The sequence below is a fragment of the Amblyomma maculatum genome, chromosome 10, assembly GCF_055883805.1.
Source record: "Amblyomma maculatum isolate TAMU_Amacu chromosome 10, ASM5588380v1, whole genome shotgun sequence".
Taxonomy (NCBI): domain Eukaryota; kingdom Metazoa; phylum Arthropoda; class Arachnida; order Ixodida; family Ixodidae; genus Amblyomma; species Amblyomma maculatum.
The window spans coordinates 101,165,437-101,191,461 of record NC_139353.1 but is presented as its reverse complement, the minus strand read 5'-3'; the positions used below and the strand labels follow the sequence as shown (position 1 = coordinate 101,191,461).

At 46.1% G+C, this 26,025-nt stretch overlaps 1 long non-coding RNA gene across 1 annotated transcript; it reads left to right on the top strand.

Moving 5' to 3' along the window:
- Positions 1-5,192: 5,192 nt before the first annotated feature.
- LOC146177147 (uncharacterized) lies at positions 5,193-24,716 on the top strand. The gene is made up of 3 exons (XR_014701263.1): positions 5,193-5,290; positions 16,919-16,985; positions 24,307-24,716. It is a non-coding gene; the product is annotated as an uncharacterized LOC146177147 (long non-coding RNA).
- Positions 24,717-26,025: the final 1,309 nt, after the last annotated feature.

Below are 26,025 nucleotides of genomic sequence, written 5' to 3'. Positions count from 1 at the left end.
GGTTACAATTTTTATCCAGCCTTACCGCACTTCTTTGTCACAGAGCGCTGCAGAGCCGTGTGCTCGGCACTGCGGTGGTAGTGATAAAAACTTACGGGCTGTATACGTCAGTCACTAGCTGGAAAATGTGTACTTCAGTCACAAAACTTAGAATAATTTTCAGGCAAGAAACAAAGCAGCCGTAGCTACCTTGCTGCATGGCATGAATTCTTGCAGTATTGATATTTTTTTATCTAAAGTTTACATTTGGACGGTGTACTGTGTGCTAATGTACTGCTGAAATAAAGAACTCATAGTGCATATATTAGCTGCAGAATGTGGCAAAAAATCACAGCAGGCCAAAATATATCCGCAGGCACAAATTTCTTGTGGCGGTGGATCAACATTGTTTACCCAAAAATATGTGTGGCTGCATTCATTTCTTCTGCGAAATAATGCGTTATGACTTCGATGCTATATAATTTCAAAGCACAAAATTTTTAGAACGTGTTCTATTAGTCTTATTTTGCTCAAATTACCGCAAACTCTGACAGATCGCGGGAACAGCTACGAAAAACATTTAGATTTTTTAAGGAAACATGTAACTTTATTTACGTTGTAGCGGTCCATAAAGAAACGTAGAAAACGAACAAAGAATGAGCCGTCGCTTATGGGGTTCCTCACGACTCTTTGAAGGAGGAGTTATACACATTATTCTGTCCCATATATCGGGAAAATATGTATCATTTTGTGATGTACATACATTAATTACAATTATATTAATTGTTTTCAAATGGTCTCTACTACCTAGAATTTTACGTCCTAAGTGTTAGTTATCTCCAGGTGTCTACAAGAGCCACAACTGTTGGGTGTTACCATCTTTTTATTTTCAGAAACAGATATATAAATGTTAACCTATGTTTTGCGCCGTAGAAATATTTGATAAAAACCGAAATTTTACCGGGAAAATCTGTTGTTGAACATGCTATATATTGAGAGCCTTAGGCCTATTCACGCATCTCTCACGTACATTTTCTTGAGAGGCTGTACGTGCTCATAAAGCTCGAGCACTGAAGCAATTTCAATTCGGCTTCTTATTCGAAAGTTGACTGTGAGTACCTTTTCTGATGCAGTAAAAATTTAAAATGTGTGGCTTAACACTGCAGTGAAATTATAATCAAATTCATTTTTCAAAGCGAATGCTCAAGGAGAAGACATAAAATTTTGATTTTTGTATTACAAATGTCTTATGGAACACACACTTCATGGCAACAAATGTGATCACTACACCAAGTAAAAATTGGTTCCTATAATCACCTTTAGGAATTCAAATTCAGTGCTTTCAGTAGTTCGTATATGCTTGCATTCCCTCGTTAACGTCCATACCCGCAGGGAGCATACCTCACGTTTTGCCAGTTTTTGATGTGAAAGGCAACCGGATATATCCGAGATAATGGCAGCAACATTAAAAAGTGTTCTATACACTCTGTGCCTTTTCAATGGCAGAAGCAGAGTTTAAAGCCCGTTTTCAATATAATGACCTCGGAGTAAGCCAGTTCTGCAGTGGGGCCTTCCACATATTTTTGAGTGCAAGTGAGGTAAATGAACTGATTTATTTGTAATCCTTGTAAAGCCTGTCATGATGCCTCAAACACAAAGTTGCATTTGAGGGGGCGGAGGGGAGGGTGCTGTGGTTCATGCTCCCGACAGCCTCTCCAAACAATGTCTCGCCTACACATACTTAAAAGTACAGAGCACACTTGAACAACATTTGCATTCTTCAACATCTATCAGGACTGATGGATAAAGTCTATGATAGTCTCCCGTGCAGATATGCGCTTCCCTATGGATAGAGCCAGTAAAAGTGCCCCTGAAATTGTTCTTGTGGCAGTATTAAAATGGAATAAATTCGTAAAGGGAGTTTTTGTGAGTATTTCGGTTAAATGTGAAAGCTTCGCGCGGACTGTATAAAATACAAGTAAATTTTAAAAAGTGCTTCTGGTGACCACTCATCACCGATTGGGGCGACACTTCACCGCGCGCGCCAGCCTCCCTTCTAACATCACATTGGCTTCCTGGGCGCGCATGCTCTTTGGATGCTCCTAACTTACCCGGACGGGACGTGGCTTGACGGAGCGCCGTTGCGACGCGTTTCTTTTTTCTTGTGCGCTGGTGGAGGCTTAGTTGAGTTGGGCGGGGGGTGGAGGGGGTGGAACAGCATCATTTTAGATCGCCCGTATTTTCAGTGGCAATAGTGGTAGCTCAAAAATGTCTGCGTCGCGGTAACGACTGATGTAATACCTGCGTCTCGCGGCCATGTTCTGGTATTCGTAAATAGCTTTCCATTAGTCTTTAAGTGGAATAATTGAGCTGCCCGTCAAAACCCCAACAACACGGTCACTTGCTTGGACAGACCACACGCCTGTGGCATGTACGCTTCAGTGACCTTGAAACAACAGCGATTAGTGCTTATTTACTGTAATGTACCCAGCGACTTCGCAGGGTTCTTCCTGATGTGTCTGCCGCATTGATTGTCCTAAGGATTCGGAACTGGCCATCGGCTTCGCAACATGTAATCTTGGATCGTCATGCGTCCTTCAGGTATATGGACGGGTTTAGTAACAGCAAATGTCCCAGGTGGGATGCCTGCATTAAAGGTCATGTTTCCAGGTGCCCTGACACTGATGTCGGCATCTGAAGCTAGGAGTGGCGATACCAATTAGGACTGTTGTGGTGCCTCAGTGATTTCGTTCCTTTTACGAGGAAAATTTGCGTGAAATCACTGCATCTCTGCCATACAATTGAGAAAAAGAGCTGATTCTGGCTGCCCTGTGGACAGCCAAAATAAATGCAGAAGTCGCAGAAATATACCAGACCTCCCATTCGCGCTTGTCACCCTTTTGTCGAGGACGTGTGTCTTAGACAGGCACGGGTGCAATTTTATTATAGTATAGGTTTAATGAAGGAGCGGCGCCTACGGAACTTCGTGGAAACGATGATGTTCTATGCACAGCACGAGAATGCTTTGAACTTTGAACATGGCGAAATATAGGATTATTGCCGCACAAAGCTAGAAGTGTTGCAGCTTTATATGATGCGCAGTCGGTGGCAGCCCGCTCTCGTGCCTGGGTAGGAAGATGGAGTCGACGATGCCTCCTACATAGCTTAAGACGAAGACGTTTGCTGCTCAGCGCGAAATGAAACATGCAGAGCAGGACTGTGGCGCTATCTGTGGGACGCAAAGGTACTAGATCAGGGATTAACTCATAACATGGAAATTAATGCTGCAGAGCCAATGCTCTAAAAAACCGCGTGCTTCCAAAAGAAAAAAAACACTTGTCCCCTTTGTATTTATCAAACTCTGATATTTATTGGGGAAGTGCCATGTCATCGCCTTCGCGCTGGGTGGCGGCCGTCCCCGCTGATTCCTGCTCCGGATTAGCAAGATAAAAGACAACGTAAGTCCACAATTCAGTGACTGATTTTTGGTACTTAGAGAACACATTTATGAAAAGCACGCCCACAACTCAGTGACTGATTTTGGTAAGTACTTAGAGAACACGTTTATGAAAAGCACGCCTCTTGTTCCCGGATAGATCATCATCATCATCAGCCTGATTATACCAACTGCAGGGCGAAGGACTCTCCCATATTTCTCCACTTAACCCGGTTCTGTGCTAGCTGCATCCACTTGACCCCTGCGAACTTCTTAATCTCATCCGCCCACCTAACTTTCTGCCGCCCCCTGCTACGCTTTCCTTCCCTTGGAATCCAGTTTGTTACCCTCAGCGACCATCGGTTATCCTCTCTTCGTACTACATGTCCTGCCCATGTCCATTTCTTCTTCATAATTTCCACTAGAATGTCAGTACGTTCAGTTATTTCTCTGATCCACTCTGCACGCTTTCTATCTCTTAATGTTGCAACTACCATTTTTCGTCCCATAGCCCTCTGGGTTGTCCTCAACATAAGTAGAACTCTCTTGGTTAGCCTCCATGTTTCAGCCCCATAGGTGAGTACAGGCAAGATGCAACTGTTGTATATTTTCCTCTTGAGCGATACCGGTAAGCTGCTAGTCATAATCTGCGAGTGCTTGCCAAATGCGCACCATCCCAATCTTATTCTTCTTGTTATTTCCTTTTCATGGTCCGGATCGGCGGTTACTACTGGTCCTAAGTAGACATATTCGCCTACTACTCCCAGTATTTCGCTACCTAATGTAAACTGCTGTTCCTTCCCGAGGCTGTTGAACATTAGCTTAGTCTTCTGCATAGTGATTTTCAAGCCTACCTTTCTGCTTTTTCTGTCTAGGTCACCAATCATTATTTGCAGTTCATCCCCCGAGTTGCTCAGCAAGGCTTATGGAGCTTATCATAGGAGGTTGTGGCCAATTACTGCACCAGGGTGGCCAACTCCTGTTCTGGTTAGGGAGTGCGTTGCCGGAGGTGTTCACCGGCATCAGGTCGCACCCCAAACCTGTATATGCAATTCCATCGACACGCGGACTTTTTTTTTTTCTTCCGGTGGAGAATTGCGCGGAACCGGGATTTGAAGCCCGGTCCTCTCGCATGCGAGGCGGATGTTCTACTGCTACGCCACCGCTGATAGATATCCCGGATAGATATATGTTATCAACCCTCAGCCGCAGAGCCGGATGTGATCGCATATCTGAAATTAGAGACACCAATAAAGCTCAAAATAACGGCCAGCTACAAACATCTCTCTACATATAGATCTGTACAAGTCACTAAAAGAGAATATGCTGCATATTAGCTAACCCACTGACTTGTTAACATTTCGCTGCTGTTTCCTGACAGCAGCAAATCCGTTTTCCTATCATAAAAGCATATATAATAAAATTTAGTGATCTGCTTCCTGGGAGCACGGGATATAGCCAAGGAGAAAATATAAACACTTTCATGATGAAATTATACCTATACAAAAAGATAATTTGGTGGCTTCCGATTCCATGATAATTTCGTTTCAGGGTGAAAATAGATGCATAAATTAGTATTCAAAAGAGCAATAAAGTGAAAATTTAGGGGAACAATTGCAAGCATCTGACAGTGCAGTCGAAGGCGACAGCCAGTGCCTATGCAGCTTCGTGCAGTAACACTAAGGAGCTAAGTGCCACCTACGTTTTTCATTTATTCTATTTTGTGTCAGTTACCTCCAAGTTACCACAGTTATGTCACTCGTTTCCTGTATTTCCAGCTCCGAAACAACGACGGCCATCGAAAAATTTGTAAATGCACCGTTACCTCGTCTACGCCCTTATATTCCTGCTGTGCGTTCACAATCTCTTCACAAGGTACGTTGTTTTAAGGCACCCAACTAGCTTTACTATCCTTGAACAGAGGGGTGACTGGATGATGCATATATTGCTAGGGATTATTAAGCTGTGTAAATTGCTGTAACAAAGCCGTCACTGAAGGTAGTGTTGCTACCCCTGTAATCTGGCATGTTTAAGTTTGGCTAGGTTTATTGTGCTCAACATTCTAAAACAATTGATACTATTAGAGAAATCGTAGTGCACGTGTTCAGAGTGGAAGCCCACTGGGCTTCTTTAACGTCTACTGCCATTGAACAATAGAAGGACGCCTTGTTTTTCGCGCCCATAAAAGCGATCGCCTCAGACGGGATTGTATTTTAGGGAATTATATCGAGGAATTGTAGGCCCTCAATATCAAAGGTGGGCGCCGTTTTTAAATTCAAGAATTCCAAAGGATGGTTGAAACCACCTAATTTCAAAAAAGAGCAGTTATAGGTTGCAGAGTTGGATATTTCATATTGCTTATTTATACATTATTGCGTCATTACGCTTAATAATATGGCGAAAAGAACGTTATTATTTCATATTCGCGCATACAGATCCTGCACCTACATTTGCAAGCGCATTGGTGGAAATGAACGCTATTATGGAATATGATATTTTGCAAACCCAATGCGGCCAAATTTAATTACGTATTCTTGAAGTTTAATAATAGGGACCACGTTCTCAATGAAGAATCTATGCCGAACCAAGGCCCACCTTTCACCTTGATAATATTCAATATCATAAGATTGAATTTTTGGGCCCCCTGCACACCAAAGGACTAAAATATTGTTGGCTAGGTAGTGTATTTATATAACTGCTATCTCCTATGGCATCACATCGCAAACGATAGCCGCAATCTTTGTAAGGTCGACAGATGGATTTATTGAAAGGAACGGCAGAGAGGCTGGCCCGAATGATTAGAATCTGGCCTGGTACTCTGCACTGGGAAGGAGAGAAGAAAGAGGATCATGATGAGTGACGATGTGGGAGAAGGCATTGAAAAATTATAAGAGCATGACAGTTCAGCCAGCCGCACAATCCGAACACCTGTATTTATCATGGTTTTTGCTTTTATAACAGCAACAAAATAGCCCTGTATACCAGACTACTCGTATTCACGTATGTGCTGAGCATGAGAGAACGCGGGAGCATTCGCATTAATTTTTCACCAGATGAACATGGAATAGTTCAATGAGTGAGCATTAACGGATTCAAGACTATCTGCACACTCGACATTTCATTTGCCCGAATTGCCTGCCTGTCTTAACTGAGTTGGCGAGTCTTACATTTTGATTCCTGAACACCTATTATTTCCCTTCGCAAAATCAACCACAATATGTGTTCAACCTAATTTGTGTATGACCAGTTCAAAGGTGCGTCACAAAAGGAGGTGGCTGCCCTTGAAAAGTTATCGCAACAAATCTCACGAATTTGTGAGAAATTGGTTTCCAACATAGTATTACTTCGATCACCAAAGTAGTGACTTCAAATGTTAGGTGAGCTAACCCAAACATATGGCCCGCTATACTTTCACAATTTGACTTGGCCCGAATCTGGTCGAAATTCACGTCAAATCTCACGTCCTTTCACGTCCTTTCGACTACGATAATTTCAGTGATGATGAGGTGGGCTCCTTCTACATTTTGGCCGGCTTATATATCTTCCGCAAGTGAGAGGCTACGAGCGCGCACATTTTTTTCTTTTTCTCTCGGTCAAACATATGAAACAACTAAAATAACCTTTCAAAACTAACATGAAATGTTTAACAAATAACGAGAACATAAAATTTGCAAGAGTGGAAGCGTGGGCGAGTTGGTGATGGTTCGATTGGTGCATAGCGCTAAAAAGACAAGGACACAGCGATTGGTGCATAGCGCCCGTCCTGTGTGTCTCGCTGTGTCCTTGTCTTTTTAGCGCTATGCACCAATAGAGAACATAAAATTCATTCATAAATCTGATTCCGTACACCGCCTTGAGTGCAATTTTAAAAAAGCGTCTCCTGACACTGTGATTAACATTCTGGAAAAATAACTTCATACCGATGGTCCCGCTGGATCTGTCGACACATTTTCGCTCTGCGCTTCGCGCACCTGCCGAAACAAGGCGCTGGCGTGAATATTTGTCCATTTCGTCGCTGCTTGCTATCTTCTTCTTAATTGTGCCCTGTCGTGACGCTGGGGCTATGTCGACCCGGCCTTCACTTGGTAGCGTGCAGAGACTCCGGGTTGAAGAAGGATTGAATCTTCGAAGTTGGTGAAATATGTACAAGCAGGTTTAATGGCACTTTGAGAAAACTTATTTACAAGATTATTTACAAGAAAAAGAAGGGTACATCAGCAAAATGGCAAGCGTTAAGAGTTCATAGCGAGAAGCGACTGGATGAGCCGTTTACCCAGGGCTCAGAGCGTCTTTTCGTGCTCTGCAATGTCCTTAAAACCCCCCCTCTGAAGATGCTGACCAACAAGTTCCAGGGCACGCCCCTCAGATATCGGCATCCAATCGAACACATCACTGCACTGATGGTCTGAGGCACTGACTGGTCCGGCATTGATTCGTTGGGCGTGATCACTTGTTGGCGGGAAAAGCTTGGGAACGGCGAGGAGAGGAGGTACATTTCTATTCTTCAGCAAAGAAACGATAGGCTGGTTCCGGCAAGTGGATTTCCTTCTCAGAACCCAAGAGCACGTGCGCGCCACATACTGATCCCAGCATTGTCCCTTTCCGACAATTGCAAATCTTTCCTGCTTTCCCGGGAAATCATTTAATGGCCGTATGCGTCATGCTCCTTTCTTGTCCTGCAAGTCAGCGGACATGTCACTCTGTCGTCTCCTTTGGACAGTAGGCATTCCTCACTGGACGATAGGGCTTCTCGACGGGAAGGATGAACAATTGAACGAAAGTACCTCCGGCTATTTCCCACAGGGCGACATTCCTTTGTATTTTTCTAGACGTTCTCTTGACAGGGTCAATTTGGCATTTGCAGGGTTTCCACAAGGCAAAACAGGCTTACACAAATAGATTCATGGAAACAGCTCACTTAGCGCCCTTGTACCAACAGCACATATCCACAGCACTTATCCATGCCCACATGCGAACAATAGAGTGCGCAAGTGCGGATGATGCACGGTCGTAACAGCCTCCTCCCCCGCCAGAAGAGTCACGGAGGGCAGCAGTCGCAGCTGCTGCATGCAGAGACGACTTAATGGCCTGCACATGAACGCTTGAAGCTCGCTGTTGCTTGTCGCGTTGTCTTGATTGTCGTAGGCCAAATTGCTTGAGCTGTCTGAAACTCAACCACATGTCCAAGCCATCACTCGGCTCCCGTCTGAAGAGACCAGGTTAAAAGAAAACTGCCATCGTTGTTCGAGAAAAGCCCACACTCAAGACGCTCAGGACCCACGTATGCCTCGAAAACCAAACGTGCTGCTTTACATAGTCACACATATACAAGCGCACGAGAAAAAAAAACCTGATTATCAATTTGGATACATGGTGAGGAACACCTCGCACCGCTTAGAAACAGCGGCTAAGCGCGTCCGCATTCCCATTTAACTTCCCCTTTTTGTGTCTTATTTCAAAATTGTACTGCTGTAAAATCAAGCTCCACCTAAGAAGGCGACTGTTCTTCGATGTCGCAGTTTGCAGCCAGGCCAGGGGACAATGGTCCGTCTCTACGGTGAATTTGGCCCCTCCAAGATAGCACTGCAATTTTTGAATGGCCCATACAATGCAAGCGCACTCTTTCTCTGACGCGCAATAAGCCCTCTCTCTAGAACTCAGTTTTCTGCTCAGGTAGAGCACAGGGTGCTCATTACCGTCGTCATCTCTGGCAGAGACCAGCACCTAGCCCTCGATCACTTGCATCACACTGGACCGTGAATTCTCGGTCATAGTCTGGAGCTCGCAATACCGGACGGCTAATCAGCACAGCCTCCAGGTTTACGAAGGAGGTTTCCTTTTGTTCGTCCCAGACTACATTTGTCGGTTCTGTCTTGCGGAGAGCGTCGGTCAGAGGGCTGACCAAGGCTGAATAGTTAGGGATGTAGTGATTGTAGTACCCAGTCAGACCCAGGAATGCTCGAATTTCCGTCTTCGTGCTCGGCCGCGGGTAGTCTGCTACCGCAGAAATCTTAATCTCGCTGGGTTTCCTGAAACCTTGACCTACATTTTGACCCAAGTAGTCCACGGTCGCCCTTGCCAGGCAACATTTCTCGGCCTTTACGGTTAGCCCAGTTTGATGCAAAAGGCTCAATACAGCTCTTAGATGTACCATATGGTCCGCCCATGAGTCGGAAAAAAACGCAATGTCATCTAAATAAGGCACCGCGAATGTTTCACACCCCTTTAAAACCCTATCCATGAGTCGGGAAAAACAAAATGGAGCATTTTTGAGCCCGAAACTCATCATTGTTGGCTGGTAGCTGCCCGTCGGAGTGTCGAAAGCCGCGTATCTGCTGGCGCGTTCAGTGAGCGGTACTGTCCAGTATCCTCGAGTAAGGTCCAGCGTAGTCACATATGCCGCTCTACTGACCTTTTCTACTCGCTCCTCAATATTCGGAATAGGATACACTTGATCCCTGGTGAGAGAATTTAGATTTCGGTAGTCTACCACAGGCCTAGGGTCTTTACCTGGAGCTTCTACTAAGATCATAGGCGAAGCATAATCGCTTTCCGAGGGTTTTATTACTCCCAATTCCAGCATGCGAGTTACTTCCCTATCCAGAATTTCTCTTTGCCTTGGAGAAAATCGGTAGCACCTTGATCGTACTGGCACGTCTGAAGTCAACTCAATATCGTGCTCAGTCAAATCAGTTCTGCCTGGCTTGTCCACGAAGCAGGCCTCAAACTCTGTTATTATCTCGCCCAGATCGGACAGCTGGGATTTCTTTAGTTCTCCTCTCTGCTCCGTCTTTTTGAGAAGCTCCTGAGCGTTGCTTCCTTTTCCGCTGAGGCAAATCAAGTTATCCCCCATCTCCTCGGGAAGGCTTAACGTTAGATTTACCATGGTTTCCCTCTGCTTTGTTTTCCTTATTCCAAGGCGACATGACCACGATTTGCCATGGGAAAGTCGCAGTAAGTCTTCGCGGTACTTTTGGGGAACGCCTAATTGGTCCCGCTCTACTCCGCGCTTATCCTTGAATAAGCGATACAGCACTCCCTTTCTCATCTCGAAAGAAATATTCTTTGCTGCCTTAGTGGCGCGGTGGCGCTCCCTTATCTCCTGTATATTGGGATCATTGGCTTGCTCCATAGCTAAGTCCTCTCGGGTTCCACTTAAAAGTCTCGTGAGATTACTAGACACTTGCGGCAAGAGGTTACTCTTAAGAACGTCCTCATTCCGCGTCTCATCAAGCTCACTTTCAAGTTGACTTATCTGAGATGTCTCGCTCTCAAAGTTTTCTGACCCGCTATCTTCCACATCGATCACTGTTTTAACTGCCGTTTCCTCCGCTGTGGATTTTTCTGGAATGAGCAGTGTAGCTAGTTCTCGCGCCTTTGAACGTGTTAAGGCTTGCACAACTCTGTCTCCGAAAAGGATGCCCCTCTTTCGCAGTAGCATGTCCGATTTGTTGGAGAACAAATACGGATAGCACTTAGGAAGCTTTCCTGAAACGGCAGCCTCGGTTGTTAACTTGCCGAAAGGGCCCTCGATGACCACGTTCGCGATTGGCAAGCACACACTCTGTTCCTCCACTACCTGGCGGATCCATGCACACTGATCTGTATAGTCGGAAGGCGACACATACGCCGGATGGACAACATCCATCGTTGCGGCCGAATCGCGCAGTGCCTTGCAAGGCTTCCCGTTGACTACTAGGTCATGCATGTAAGGTTCCAAAAGCTGCATATTTTCATCGCAGTCACTGACATAGGAGAAAGCAATCTTTTCTTTCCGGCAGTTGACGGCAATGTGACCCTGCTCATTACACCTAAAGCATGTGAGCGGCTTCCTAGCCTCAAGCTTATTCTTTGTGTTCTGCGCGTTGGTCACTTCCCCACTTTTCTCACTGCCGTCCTTTCTAGTGAGTTTGCCTGAAGAAACCTTCCTTTCTTCGCTTCCAACTCTAACAAAGTGCCTTTCCTGACGGTTATTCCCACTCAGTTTGGGATTGCGGGGCCTATCCACTGCTGGGTTGCTGAATTGTCGGCGCGAAGCATACTCCTCCATGAGTTCGGCAGCTTCAGTTGCCGACCTAATGTCTCCTCGGTCCTGTAACCAATTTCTTTCTTTTTCTGGGAGGCAGTTATAAAACTGCTCCAAAAGAATTCGCTCGATTACAGCGTCCCTATCACTGTAGGAATAAGTGCTCTTTAGCCACTCGCCCACATTAACTCTTAAATTGTATAGGAATTCAGGGTAACTCTCGTCCCTGGACTTAGCGTTCCGAAAACGTTGTCTGAATGCCTCGGCGCTAAGCCTATACTTTCTCAGAAGGCAAGCTTTGACCTTCTCGTAGTTGTCCACGTCCTCCTTGCTTAGCCGCGCGACAACCTCCGCTGCCTCGCAGGGCAGAACCGTCAATAATCTCTGAGACCAAGTGTCTCGCTGGAAGGACAGTTTTTCGCAGGTTCGCTCAAAGTTAGCTAGATACAGACCGATATTCCCTGATATCACATATGGCTGCATGTACTTTGACATCTTGAAATCTGCCTCCTTGTTGAGAAGAGGTACCGCTAGCCGGGGACAATTTCCCGACCTCTTGCTCAACTCTAATTATAATTTCCGGAGCTCAAGTTCTTGCTCCAGCCTTTTTGCTTCTCTCTCAATTTCATGCTCACGCCTCTTTTCCTCTTTTTCCCGCTCTTTCTGCTGTCTGAGCTGCTCCTCCTTTTTTTGTCCGATGAGGTTCCATGCTTCACTGAGCTCCTCATCATCGGCTCCCAAATCATTGATTGCCTTTAACATCAAGGGTTTTCGTGCCAAAACACTTGTATCAATTCCCAATTCCTTACACAATAGCAACAATTCCGGTTTCTGCAGCTTTTGTAGGTCCATGATAGCTCCGAGTGTCGGCTACTTCCAAAACAACTGTGCAAACTACCAAACCTAAAGGCGTTTCAACACTCTTTACCAGTTCTAAAATCTAACTCTGTTCTAGAACCTGGCCCACATCAGAAGAAAAGCCAAGCACTCACCCACACATGCGATCGATGTTCCGAGCTGCTTTCTTGTCGGCCGATTGGTGCTCCTGCTTGTTGCTTGAGATGCCACCTCCGATCACAAGATGTTGTGGCTTGTAGCTTCAGATCCACCTCCAATCACTAGATGTTGTGGCTTGTAGATTCAGATCCCAACGCTGGTAACCAGTTGTCGTGACGCTGGGGCTATGTCGAACCGGCATTCACTTGGTAGCGTGCAGAGACTCCGGGTTGAAGAAGGATTGAATCTTCGAAGTTGGTGAAATATGTACAAGCAGGTTTAATGGCACTTTGAGAAAAATTATTTACAAGATTATTTACAAGAAAAAAAAGGGTACATCAGCAAAATGGCAAGCATTAAGAGTTCATAGCGAGAAGCGACTGGATGAGCCATTTACCCAGGGCTCAGAGCGTCTTTTCGTGCTCTGCAATGTCCTTAAAACCCCCTATGTCCAGCCCCCCCTCTGAAGATGCTGACCAACCAGTTCCAGGGCACGCCCCTCAGATATCGCCATCCAATCGAACACATCACTGCACTGATGGTCTGAGGCACTGACTGGTCCGGCATTGATTCGTTGGGCGTGATCACTTGTTGGCGGGAAAAGCTTGGGAATGGCGAGGAGAGGAGGTACATTTTTATTCTTCAGCAAAGAAACGATAGGCTGGTTCCGGCAAGTGGATTTCCTTCTTAGAACCCAAGAGCACGTGCGCGCCACATACTGATCCCAGCATTGTCCCTTTCCGACAATTGCAAATCTTTCCTGCATTCCCGGGAAATCATTTAATGGCCGTATGCGTCATGCTCCTTTCTTGTCCTGCAAGTCAGCGGACATGTCACTCTGTCGTCTCCTTTGGACAGTAGGCATTCCTCACTGGACGATGGGGCTTCTCGACGGGAAGGATGAACAATTGAACAAAAGTACCTCCGGCTATTTCCCACAGGGCGACATTCCTTTGTATTTTTCTAGACGTTCTCTTGACAGGGTCAATTTGGCATTTGCAGGGTTTCCACAAGGCAAAACAGGCTTACACAAAAGGATTCATGGAAACAGCTCACTTAGCGCCCTTGTACCAACAGCACATATCCACAGCACTTATCCATGCCTACAGGCGAACAATAGAGTGCGCAAGTGCGGATGATGCACGGTCGTAACAGCCCCCATGCACCGCTACTAATCAACTCAGGTGACAAAGTTGTGACGATTGCAGCGTATTTATATGCTTAATTTCATTTTCTATGAAACCTTCATACTGAGAATGAAGGTGTTAAAAACGTCTTCTTTCATAGACGAGCTTGACAGGTACAGCCAGAACGCCGTTATAAAAATACACTTCAGCCAAGCCCTCATGTTATAATCATTCTTACTAACTTTTATACTATACTCTCTCCAGCCTTCGGTTTGGTTAAGTGAGAACCTATAATAATAAACATGAACTGCGTAATATAGATACTGGCTTTAGGGTAGAATGAGAGAAGATGGCTGCCCAGTATAAAAGAGTCCTGAACAAAAGTAGATGGGCAGCTTCAGCTCGCAAATCGAGCCATCGTTTCGACAAGGAGACTTTCTTCAGTCTTCGCGTTCGCCCTAACTGAGGCAAGCCCACTTCTCGAACGTCTGGGGCTTGCCTTCGCTTAGACGAGGACAAGCACACATGTCGAAACGTTGGCTCGATTTCCGAACTGAGGCTACCCCGCCCCCCTCCTCCCCTACCCTTGTTCAATGCTCGTTCAGACACGAGCTTTACATGGAAAAACGCGTTTTAATGAGGGCTGGTTTTGGTGACAAATATTTGAGATGGTGGCACTAAAGAACGCTACACATGTCATTGTTAAATATCTTGGCTTTCCAAGAGCTCATTTAGCGAGATGCTGCGTAGTATTTGTCTGAATCACGTCAGCTGCGCCAGTTTCCTGGTTTGTAAGGTATGTTAAGAAATTTGAAGAATATTACGAGGGTGCTAAGCTCCATGGTACCCTAAATATATATATATACATCTCGTAGGTAGCCGTGTGCCTCGCTCTGCTCTTTGAAATTAGTGTTACACCTGATTTACACAGTATTTTAAATTATCCGCAATTTCTGTTGTCAACACAGATGATATAAGAATTTTACATTCGACTCCACGACAAAGGTCCAGTGAAACATGCTCAGCGAAGCATTACATATGAGTTAACCGACTGTAGAAATCTGGTACTATGACCAGTATGCTGTTCACTAGAAAATAGATGATACACCACTCCGCTGAAGAGACTCATCTCGCCAACCCAGAAGTAGAACAATCGGAACTCGTGTAATTATTAGAGGATATGCGACGTATACAATAGTTACATATCGCTGGCAAAAGCGCAATACGCCAAGCCGTGTACCGTCATACCCACCGGATTTTCTGATCTGATGATTGACTGATTAGTGCATAGTCTATCAAAAAGCATCTCATAAGTGAGTGTGCTCAAAAGGAAGCGATGAATGTTGTTTATGACCGCCGTTCGTTAATAAGGACTTACATCCCGGGTCAATATTCTGCAGGACCAAACCAAAGATTACGCTAGCTGTAACCCAACAAGTCAAAATTATAGTTACAGACTCCAAATCACCGATTAGAAACATTGACACGGGCTGCATTTTGGCCAAAGCAGCATGAGTGTTGGCGAGTCATCCACCAACGGCAGAGCAGGTCGCGCTCATTTGGACACCGGTGCACCGAGCATTGAGGGGGAACGAGAAAGCGCACGTCCTGGCCCAATGATTAGCTACATTCCGGGATCCCAGTGACGCCTTATGAGCAACCCCGTACCCAGTGGCGTAGAGGGGGGGGGGGCCTGGACGCCGCAGTAGGAGACAAAGGATCACTCCGCCGCCGTCGGCGCCGCTTCGGTGCCTTTGGTCACGGTCGCTCACCGGCGCCCGCAAGGTCAGTTTCTGTTTTAAATGGGATTAAGGTCTGAAAGAGCAGCTCGTCTCCGTCTCCATCCCGAAAAAGGGGGTGGCGGGTAGGGGGCTTGGGCGCCTCATCAGGAGACAAACGGTCACTCCACCGCCATCGGCGCCGCTTCGATGCTTTTTGGTCGCTGTCGCTCACCGGCGTCCGCAAGATTCGTAGGGAGGCGTAGAGCGGTGTAAGAAAAAAAAACGTGGTGCAATAAAAAAACCAGAACGCTCCTGGGCCAATCGGCACGTAGGAAGAAGCGTGAAAAGTACGAGGGAGTATCACTAAGAGCTGCTACAGCACGGTGAGGATTCGCAGAAGGCACGAGAAAAATGAAAGCCCCAAAAGAGAGACACAGGGATTTTGAGGAAGCGGGGAGTCGAAGGCGAGGGAAATACCGACTTTGAAACACTGAGCGGGAATGGAAACCTGTCTTGTTTCGTCTTCCACCCCCACCTCCGCGGCCGGCGCGAGTTGACGCGACGAGCCCGCTCGCTATCTAAACGCCCTTGAAACTTAGTGCCCGGAAATGGTTCCTGGCTTTACGTGACTCCGTCTGCATGGGCGTTGCTACGAAATGTAGCCCCCAAGTTCGTAAGGTTCGTGCCGAAATGTATTTTCGAACGAACCGGAAAAAGATATTGTAGACAAAACCTAGAATGCTTTCGAGCGCCGGTGGTTGTTTTGGTCGGCAGTGCATGACAGCACGAAAACATTTGGAGGGGGGGGGGGGCCGGAGCCCCATAAGCCCCCCCCCCCTGGTTACGCGCCTGCCCGTACCCCTTGCGCGACGTGGAGCCCCTACAGTTCGATGATGGCCTTAATACCTGCCAATATATCCCGGATCATTACAATTTAGCCACATCAATATTTCCAAAAGCGTGTAAGCAACTGACCAAACGCGAGGGGGTTATGTGGCGTAAGCTACAAACTGGTGTATTCCCGAACCCCCAGCTTTACAGCAAGTGGCACCCGGAAATTTTAGCCCCAGGTGCAAACGTTGCGATGGCATAGCGGACAAGATCCACATGATATGGATGCGTCCTAGATTTGGAGAACCTGACAGAACAGATGAGTCCTGGAAGGCACTACTTCTCAAACAGGACGAAAAAGGGCAACATGAAGTCGTCTGTCTCGCCCTGCCCGCTGCTCAGATCCAAGAGATCCAGGTCGACGGCTGAGGGGGAGGACAAGGCTGGGACAAGTCTGTGCCTCGGATCCTCGTCAACCTTTTGACGGATGCCAATAAATGTTATTTCTCTCCCTTTCTATCCTAGCAAACCTTGCAGCTGGGTTTGTTAGTTCTTGCTCACAACTAATGTTTAATGCGCATTTAAAAACTGAAGGCACCGGGGCTTTTCATTTCCCTTTATGCTCCATTCTGTTTTCCCGTGCACGTTCAAAATCTGGAACGATATGTGACTCTCGTACGCTATGAAATTCTAGCAAAATGTGAAAAAATGCAAGTATTTCCCAAAAAGCTCCCGAAACTAATATTTGTACCCAACAGCCGCAATGCTCAAACATTGTAGTTGAATATTTTCTTTTTTTTAGTGTGAATGGCTGCAATCCCAAAAAAAGACCCTCAAGGAAAAAAGGTGACCCACGTTGCGTCGGATATGTAAGTAACATACCTGGTATTTATAAATAATTTCGGTGGCGTGTCGCCTTCGCCTAATTCGATCGTTTTGGTTTTATTATATATAAATCTTATGCATGATGACGCTATTATAAAAAGAGATACCGTAGATTATTATGACGTCACAGCTTCTGTTGGTAAGGGTATACAAAATTTCACAATAATATGGCAGCGAAGATGGAAAATGTTAGAGACAAAAAGAGCCGAATGAGCGACATCATGGAAATTGAATCGTTAAACGTTTTGTGCACTGTTCACGTCAAGCACAACGGTATTTAAAAAAAACATATACAAAATGAATTATATACGAATATTAGAAACAAAGCGGCGAGAAAAGGCGGGAAAAATAAGGAGGGAAAGCTGTAGCGGTGAACTAAATATTACACTGAAAACAGCTCCGCCCATTTATTAGGATTTGCATATACCACCCAACATTTTGATGTTTCTGATAAATCTGTATGTGCCAAGATGCGCGCTTTAATGCGAAGGAAATATGGTAATGTGTGAGGTGCCGTAACTTGATAGAAGCAGGGTAGGTGTTCCAGATAGATACCACAAGATAGTGCAGTTTCTTTCGCAGTATATTGAGATTTTTATTAGCACAGGCTGTCTTGCTAAGAAAACTTGTAATACTAAAGAAAAAAAACTGAAACAGGAGCCCTAATAATATTTTGTATTTCCGCTGAGCATGAAAAATGAACATGTACAATATCTGACAGTTTCAATAGCTACTTGAAGTATAGTTAATAATAGATGACATTAATAGATTGGTTGTATATTAGCTTCTTTTGTACACAACCAGTGCTGCTTCACAGAAAGACTAGACAATAATTAATTTGAGCACTACATTCACGATGTAAACATCTGTATTGTCGGGAAGAACAAAATATATAGCGCAAAATGTTTTCGTTTGTTTTTCTTAGAGTTATTTTTCGCGTTTTTCTTCAGATATGATAACAAACGACTTCTGTGTCGGAGCTCCGCGAAAACGTTCAAATTCCTTGCTTGTCAGATTGATAGAAAGTAGGCATTGCTGATTGGTTGGTTTGTAGTGTTTAACATCCCCATGTCGCTACGATAGACGCTGTAGTAGCGGACTCCATAAACTTCGGCAAGGTGAGGCTCTTTCACGTGCAGTTACATAGCACAGTACCAAAGCGTCCTCCTTTCGCCTCTCATAAAAGAGGGCGCCGGCTCCGATGTCGGTAGACAACCTTACATACATGGTATCAGCAGTCGACTGCCCTTATCGCTGCACCTCTGCGACGGAGTTGACAAAGATTTTTACACTATGGTCTACCGCTAGTGTGTCCTAGATATGGCGCATCTGCAGTTTGTCCATACCTTCTGCATTCACCTACATCTGGCCGATTTCCTCTATGCATTTGTGTTCCCGATGCTACTGGGCAGGGTTGCTGAATGGTTATCTTTTTAGTGATATCGCGTGGTCATATTGGCGCTATGTATATTGTCCTTCCCTTTAATATAAATGTTATTAGTGCTGGCGTAGTGTTTTCTAAGTCGGGCACAACAAACCGGCTAAAACTTCGCGAGCGACATAGATAGTGCCGTCTGCCTCTGCAAGCGCATAAACCTACCATGAGCGTGGCCGATAAGATCGAAAAATTCTGAAAGACATTGACGAAGATGCGTTCCAGATGCTAGTCTCGAAAAGCTTACACACACTGCCATCTGTCATCAGCTTCTGCCAAAGCTTCGATAACTACGCAAACAACGCCTTTCCAGACGACTTGCTGGTTTTCAGGCGGCCACCCTTTCCATCTTGTTGTCTCTGGGGACGGTGCTCTGGCAAACCATTCAATGGTTCAGCACATTCAGCACTTTGTTCGTGAGGAAGCCGCAACCCAGCCTTCCTTGTCTACTATCCCGCGAAGGCCTGCGCCGCTGCTCAGATAGATAGATGGATGTATTGAAAGGAAAAGGCAGAGAGGTTGGCCCGAAGAATTCAAATCTGGCCTGCTACTCTGCACTGGGGAAGGGGAAGGAGAGAATAAAGAAGGTCATGATGGGTGGCGATGTGGGAGAAGGCATATGAAATATATATACAGACACAGCAGCTTGCTTTACAAGCGCGAATCCAACACGCTGGCGCTCAAATAACGGCAAAGAGCACGCACTGCCTGGACACCCTTCCCCTTGTCCTGCTAAGCGCCCAGCAGCAGTTCCTCCGACAGAGGCCTCTTGTCCAAACGCTTCAAGGAAGCAACTAGCACATTTCTTTCGTTCGCATACGCTGGGCACCCCAATAATACATGGTCCACAGTGTCTGGGATGCCACAAGTTGAACATTCAGGTGATTCCATCTGTCCAATTAAATGTAAGTACTTGCGCGTGAAAGCCACGTTTAAACGAAGTCTATGTATCAAGCATGCCTGATGACGCGGAATATCACGCGCAACATTAAATTTAAATGTTCGCTGCTCAGTTCCACCCTCCAGCGTGTCATACAAGAGCAGGTCGTTGATGTTCTGCCACCACCATCTCAGCAGCCACTGGTCGCGGCTCCTCTATTGTACGCTGTAATTTAGGTGAAGCCGTATCCTCACCTGTCGCGCCTGTCTATGCCTGCCTCCCCTCCTATACGAACCTTAGAGACCTCAGCGGAGTGGAACCCCCGGTAATCGTCCGGTTCTCCGCTGTCGACACACAGTCGCATCCTCTCAACGCCTTGCGCACGCAAGACAACTGACCTATTTGCTACAACTGTGAAGTTCTCGACCCAGTGGCTCGTTTGTGCCGCAACCGTGGCCCGCTTTGGTATGGCTGTACGCGTCAGCCGACGCGCAATTTTCCGCCGTTCTCTTGTCCCATGTTTCCCTAGTCTCCTCCACAGTCCTCTTCCAGTTGCAATTACCGCTCGCCGTTTCGTGGCCGTCCTCCCCTTCACCGGTGCTCCGCCTCCAACCAACACGCTAAAAACAAGCAGCCGAAATTCCGGAGACAGCACCTGCGACGTCAGGGACAAACTCGACCTGTTAATGTGCCCGAAAACATTATTACCGTGTTCATTCAAGGAGTTCCTATCGAAGAACTTGTTGACACTGGCGCATCCGTTTCAGTTTTAGTTACGCCCTCTGCTGCAGGCTCAAAAAATGATGACGCCGTTTGCTGCCATTTCTCTTTACATCGCCAGAGCTCAGAACATTCGAACATTAGCTGCCCGCCTTCTCATTGAAGACACCCGATACACAATAGAGTTCAGCGTCCACGCCCGCTCATTACACGATGTTATTTCTGATTGGGACTTCCTCTCCAAACACCACACCGTAATAGACAGCGCCCGTGATCAGCTTGAGTTATGAAGCTTCAGGGACACTCCCTTCGACATATTCAGTGCTGCTGCAGCTACCGTGCACGTTGCAAAGGACACCGACATTCCGCAATTTTCCTCAGTGCTTCTCCCTCTTTCCTGTGCTGCTCCTTCCGACGCTACTGTAATTTATATACCCTCGCTACGATGCGCTGACCAGAAATTCGTTTTGCTTCCCCATGCTATGCTGACGATGTTTCGTAGCTTAAGTGCAATCTATGTTTGCAACCGGTGCTCCTTGCATGCCACTTTACTCCTTGGCCAGTCGCTTAGTAGTGCTGCCTTGCTCGATTTCCCCGCCACCTATCCCTTCGTCGATAACACCGCCGACCTTCATATCAGCGCCATATCGCCACTTCCTGTAACCACATCATCTTCCCTCGAGGTTTTTCTCCTATCCATCGACGCCGGCCTGACCCCTTACAACGATCCCAACTTGTCGCCATCCAACAGTCTCGCGGCATCGTTCGACTCCTAGCAAACTTCGTTTGGACGCACAAGTACTATCACCCACCGCATTGCAACCGGCACCCATGCCCTTTTGCGCCAGCGTCCGTATCGTGTCTCACCCGCTGAGCGCCGCATTATTGACGCAAAGGTGACCGACATGCTCCAAAACAATGTGGTCCGGCCGTCGCAAAGCCTTCTGGCGAGTGTAGTTGTCCTAGTAAAGCAAAAATATGGCTCCATTTGATTATGTATATACTACCGCCGACTGTACAAGATCACACGCAAGGACGTGTACCCTCTCTCGTATCGGCGGTACCCTGAACAGCCTGCAGGTAAATGAGTTCTTTTCTTCATTAGACCTGAGTTCCGGTTAGCGGGAGGTGCCGATGAAAGAGTTGGAGCGGCTAAAAAAAAAACGTTTTCATCACACTCAATAGTCTCAATGAGTTTATTGTTTTGCCATTCGGCCTATGCAATGCCCAGCCACTTTTTAGCGCATCTTAGACAACCTACTTTGAGGGCTCAAATGGCCCACTTGCCTTCATTATCTGGACGACGTTTGCAGCTTTTTCCGAATTCTTCCTCTCACCTGCAGCGCCTTGAGGGTGTTCTGGGATACCTGGCCAACGCTAGCCTCCAACTAAATTTAAAGTACCGTTTTGGAGCTTGCTAGCTCACCATTCTTGGATATGTCTTCTCCAAGGATGGCGTTCCTCCAGGTTCGCAAAACTGCGCATTGTGGCAAAATTTACCAAGCCCACTACTGTGAAAGAACTCTGCAGCTTTGTCGGCCTCTGCTCCTATTTCGGCCACCCCATTCGAAATTTCGCCGCAGTAATCGACCCTCTTACTAACCATCTGTCCACCTGCGACCTTTTAGCCTGGTCTCCACACTGTGATGGAGCCTTCGTGACAATTTTTCTTCTTCTGACGACTTCACCAAACCTGCGTCATTTCGACCCTTCTTTCATGAAAATCCACACTGATACCAGCGGCGTCGACCTGGGTGCAATACTCGCTTAGGGAAAGTGTGGCTTTGACAATTACATTGTCACTGACAAAGACTGAAGCAAACTATTCCGCCACCAAGAAAGAGTGTCCTGCACCAATTGTCAGCGCCGTAAAATATTAGAAGGGTGCAACGCTGCTGAACCGAGCATGGAGTGAAGGCATTAGCTATGGCGGACCGAGCATATTTTCTCTTCTTTTTTTCCTTCTTTCCTAGCCCACATATAAAGCGCCGCTTTAACCAAGCCCGCATGAAAGTGCCTTAGGGGCCTATAAGGGTAACGTGAATGCCAAGGTCCTGACAGGCTAATCCTGTCATAACCGCTCCATGTGAAACGAGGGACACAAGTTGTCAGCTCATGCACGGGAACCATGGACATGAACACTGACACGGCATACTGCGACGAGTGGTTAGACCTGGCGTAGTATTGCTTTCGAAATAAAAACCGTCGCCAGCCCGCCGCTCCTCTGCAGCCTGCCCACTCCAGCCCTTTGAGCGTGTTTGATTAGACCTGTGCTGCCCTCTGCGAGAACATTAACAGGCAATTGCTGGCTTATCGCTGAAATCGACCATCTCAAACGTTACGCCGAAACGTCGCCTTGGCTAGCTGCTGCCGCTCACAATATTGTCTTCTCTATCCTTCACCGTAGCATATTTCGCCACGAAGTTCCCAAAGAGTTTCTCAGTCACAGGGGTCCCGAATTCCTCTCTGAAGCTATAGAAGCTCTTCAAAGAGAACAAAAAACCATTCACAGCACAACGTCCGCCTATCATCCGCAGACGAATGACATGATCCCGCGTTTCAAAAATCAGCATCAACCTGGGTGACATGCTGGCAATGTATATTGCTTCCGTTCTCTTTAACTGGGACCGCGGACACCCACTCGTCACATATGCTTATAACTCTGCCATCAAGCAACCAACATATTCTCGCCATACTTCCTTGTGTGCGACCGTGAGTCCTCTTCTATCATGGAAACTATTTTAAGGTAATAGCCATAATTCGCTCATGCTCGCGAATCATGTCTGTACGTCCGTAATATTTTCGTAGCTGGCAGCTGACATTGCCGAGCACTAACTGGGCGTAGGGCACCCTGACCCTGCGTTTAGCAGGAGCTGCCAACTCGGGTTTCACATTTCATATGGGAGGAGGTTACCAGAATGAGCTTACCAAGACCCTAGCATTCACGATAACCCTTCACGTTCATACTGTGCCGTTAAAGCGGTACTTTATACGTTGGCTACAAGCCTACGCTATCACGTCATCGGGAATGTGAGAGTTACAACATAGATAAAGAGGTACCATAGTGGATGGCTTTGGACCACCACGCGGTAGAGGCTTTTTTATGCCGAGCATGTTCTTCCGAGTGCACGACTGTTTCCCAAGCGGCAACGTCTGCTGAAGAAGGCCGCCAGCTTCCCCTGTCCTTCAGCTCTTCCGGCCAGTAGCAGAAAAGCATTCGAGATCAATCGTCCCTTCTTCCTGCTTTCCGCACAGACTCTTTGCTCTGGCTATTTGCGCCTTATCCAGTCGCGACCTTTCCTCAAAACTTCTCAGTAAGTACAAGAGCGCCTAATGTATTCTCTAGCCAACATCCCTGGTAAAATATCTCATCGAAGCACCTACGCCACCCACCCACCACCATCACCGCAACTGTGAACTAGTACACAGTAAGCACCTGAAACCTTACTGCGACCTCGCAATCGTCACATCACCATAAGCCGACAGGATGGTGGCATTTCGCCCAGGGAAAGCTGTAGAACAGGCATTCGGTTCTTAAATTTTTAGCAAAGAAAGGCGAATAAGCAACAGTACAACGCTCTTTCCGATGCTCGGTCGTATGTTGAAAGCAAGCTACGACTGCTACGACTCATCGCCGGAAGTTTTGTTCATTTTACGCAGCGTAGTGCCCTATGCAAGGTGCCTTATTACAAACACACACTCCCTGAAGCGATTATTAGTATGGTAATACCAGTGTAAATAAAGTCATCCAAGCGGAGCTAGGTATATTTAACGAAGCAAAACATTCTTAGCGAATCCTCGAAGGAGCAAAAGAAGCTTTGTGTAAGTTGGACCTGTAAAAACTACCTACTAGCAGGATGATTAAAAGAAACATCTGCAGAAGTGTCAAAAGCCACATCATAAAGAAAGCAATATTTCAGTGACACATTATTCTCTGCATCTGATTCTTCTTTTACTTTAGAAATCTGAATGCATTTTTTACCATACCAGTCACTGTTTACTTTTGATGACGCATTGGCTGTAGAAGGGCTAGATGCGACGTCAACCTGAAGAAAAGCTATTGCTCACTTCTACAATCATGTATGAAGACTACGTAGGCATTTTGTTACTATTTCTACCCCTTTACGGAAAGTAGACATGCCTTCACAAGCTTCAATTTAAATAAAATAAGAGCTTTCTCGGAATTTTTATACGGGGTTCCACTATTTTGGAAACTTGCGCACGCGAAAATACCAATGTATGAATTTTTTTCGTATGCTGTGTTTTGCAGGACTGCCACAGGGGGAGGTGCCTGGATTATCCATGCAATGCCTGCGTTGGCGTGAATCTTATGTGTCACGGATACTGCATCATGACGTGAAGAACAGGAATACATCACAACGATTTGACGTCGTTTCTTCCGTTTTATTCAGATGATTCTCTCTTGCATCACCTTTTGTAATCGGGCATATTGTCATCCCTCTCAGCCAGATTATTATATAATAGCTAATTTTCAGCGCCATGAGACTTTCGAATAAACTGAATAAAAACAAATTTCTCTAGCTGATGAGTGCCGTATATTAGGAAACAAATACAAAGAGCAATTGCTGGTGTATATAATTATGGTGGCCGAAACTGACAGGAAGCGATAACCCTATCCTGAATATCTGGCTGAGGGGGCTGCCATGATATGAATGAAAAAGGTGCTGGTCTTTGTGAAAGGCAATCGGACGTGCTTATTGAAGCGCGAGCTTCACCACGGCAGCCAGCTCGAGCCTTCAGCGTCAGTGTTGGTGGGTGCCTAAAAGAGTTTCATGTTTCATGTTTCATGTGGAAGGGTGACATTAGAATCAGCCTGCAATAAGATTGGAATTCACGTTATCCATAAATAATCCTCAATCTGGTCCTGTTTTATCTGTAACATACAAATATAAAGCATCTGAAACATACAAGCATAAAGCATAAGCAAGGTGCACTGTCGCTCCTGCGTAGCATAGGAGTACATTATTTTACACACCGTCCAAGGGCTCTCTATATAATTTTCGATTGCCACTGTCTCTCCCCTATAAGAGAAGAACAAGCTCTTAGCGCTTGCCACATAATGTGGTGTCCTGGCATTCTACATCTGGCCTAATAACCACTGCGAGGTAATGTCTCCTGCCATCTACAAAAACATTTTATTCATGACCGCGATTTTTCGCTCAGATCGCTGATAATGCCAACAACTATCAATTTAAGAAGTACTGGAATTTTGCTTTTCTGTAAACCAATTATAAACCGGCGCTGAACTTGGATCAACGGATCTCTGGTTGTGGTCGACAAGGGGAGCATGATGTACCGTGCGCAGCAGCAACACTCAGGCTTTCGCCTTTCTCCGCTGAAGGCTGTGCAGCGCTTTCGCAACATTTTTTCCAACGTATTCAGGCACTTAGAGCTTTGTTATTCTCTTAATCTGTTTAGGAGGCTCACACCGCATCGAGGCAATGACCTCAAAGGAGTCTGTATTCTCCATACTTCATCAAACCCATCTGGCTGCCGTCGTTTGCAAGCATCGTAAAGACGGTACAAATAAATCTGAAAGCTTTCTTGGTGAATTGTACATAACAAAATTTTACCAATAAGAATGGAATTTTTCCGCCATGCTTTGTAAACTGTCTAAATTTACTGCACAACATAAAATCTAATACACCCGTGGTTGATGCCTACATTTCGCTAATTGTAGTGCACGTATTTTCACACACCGTAAATCAGTGGAAAACAATCCACAGCCCACTTCGGCCTTCGAAAATGTTTTGTGAGCGGACTAATGCATTTCTACAAGCGGCTTCATCCTCTACTCGCACGGAGGCCGCTGCATGTCCCACTTCTCACCCCGACCTCCATCTCATCAGACTATGAAGGCGTCGCAAAAGGCCTCTCCGAACAGCCAGACTGCAGCCCTGCAACATCCAAATGCAGACCACCCTTTCAAAGTTGCGAGACAATACGTAACATAATGAGCTACGCTTGA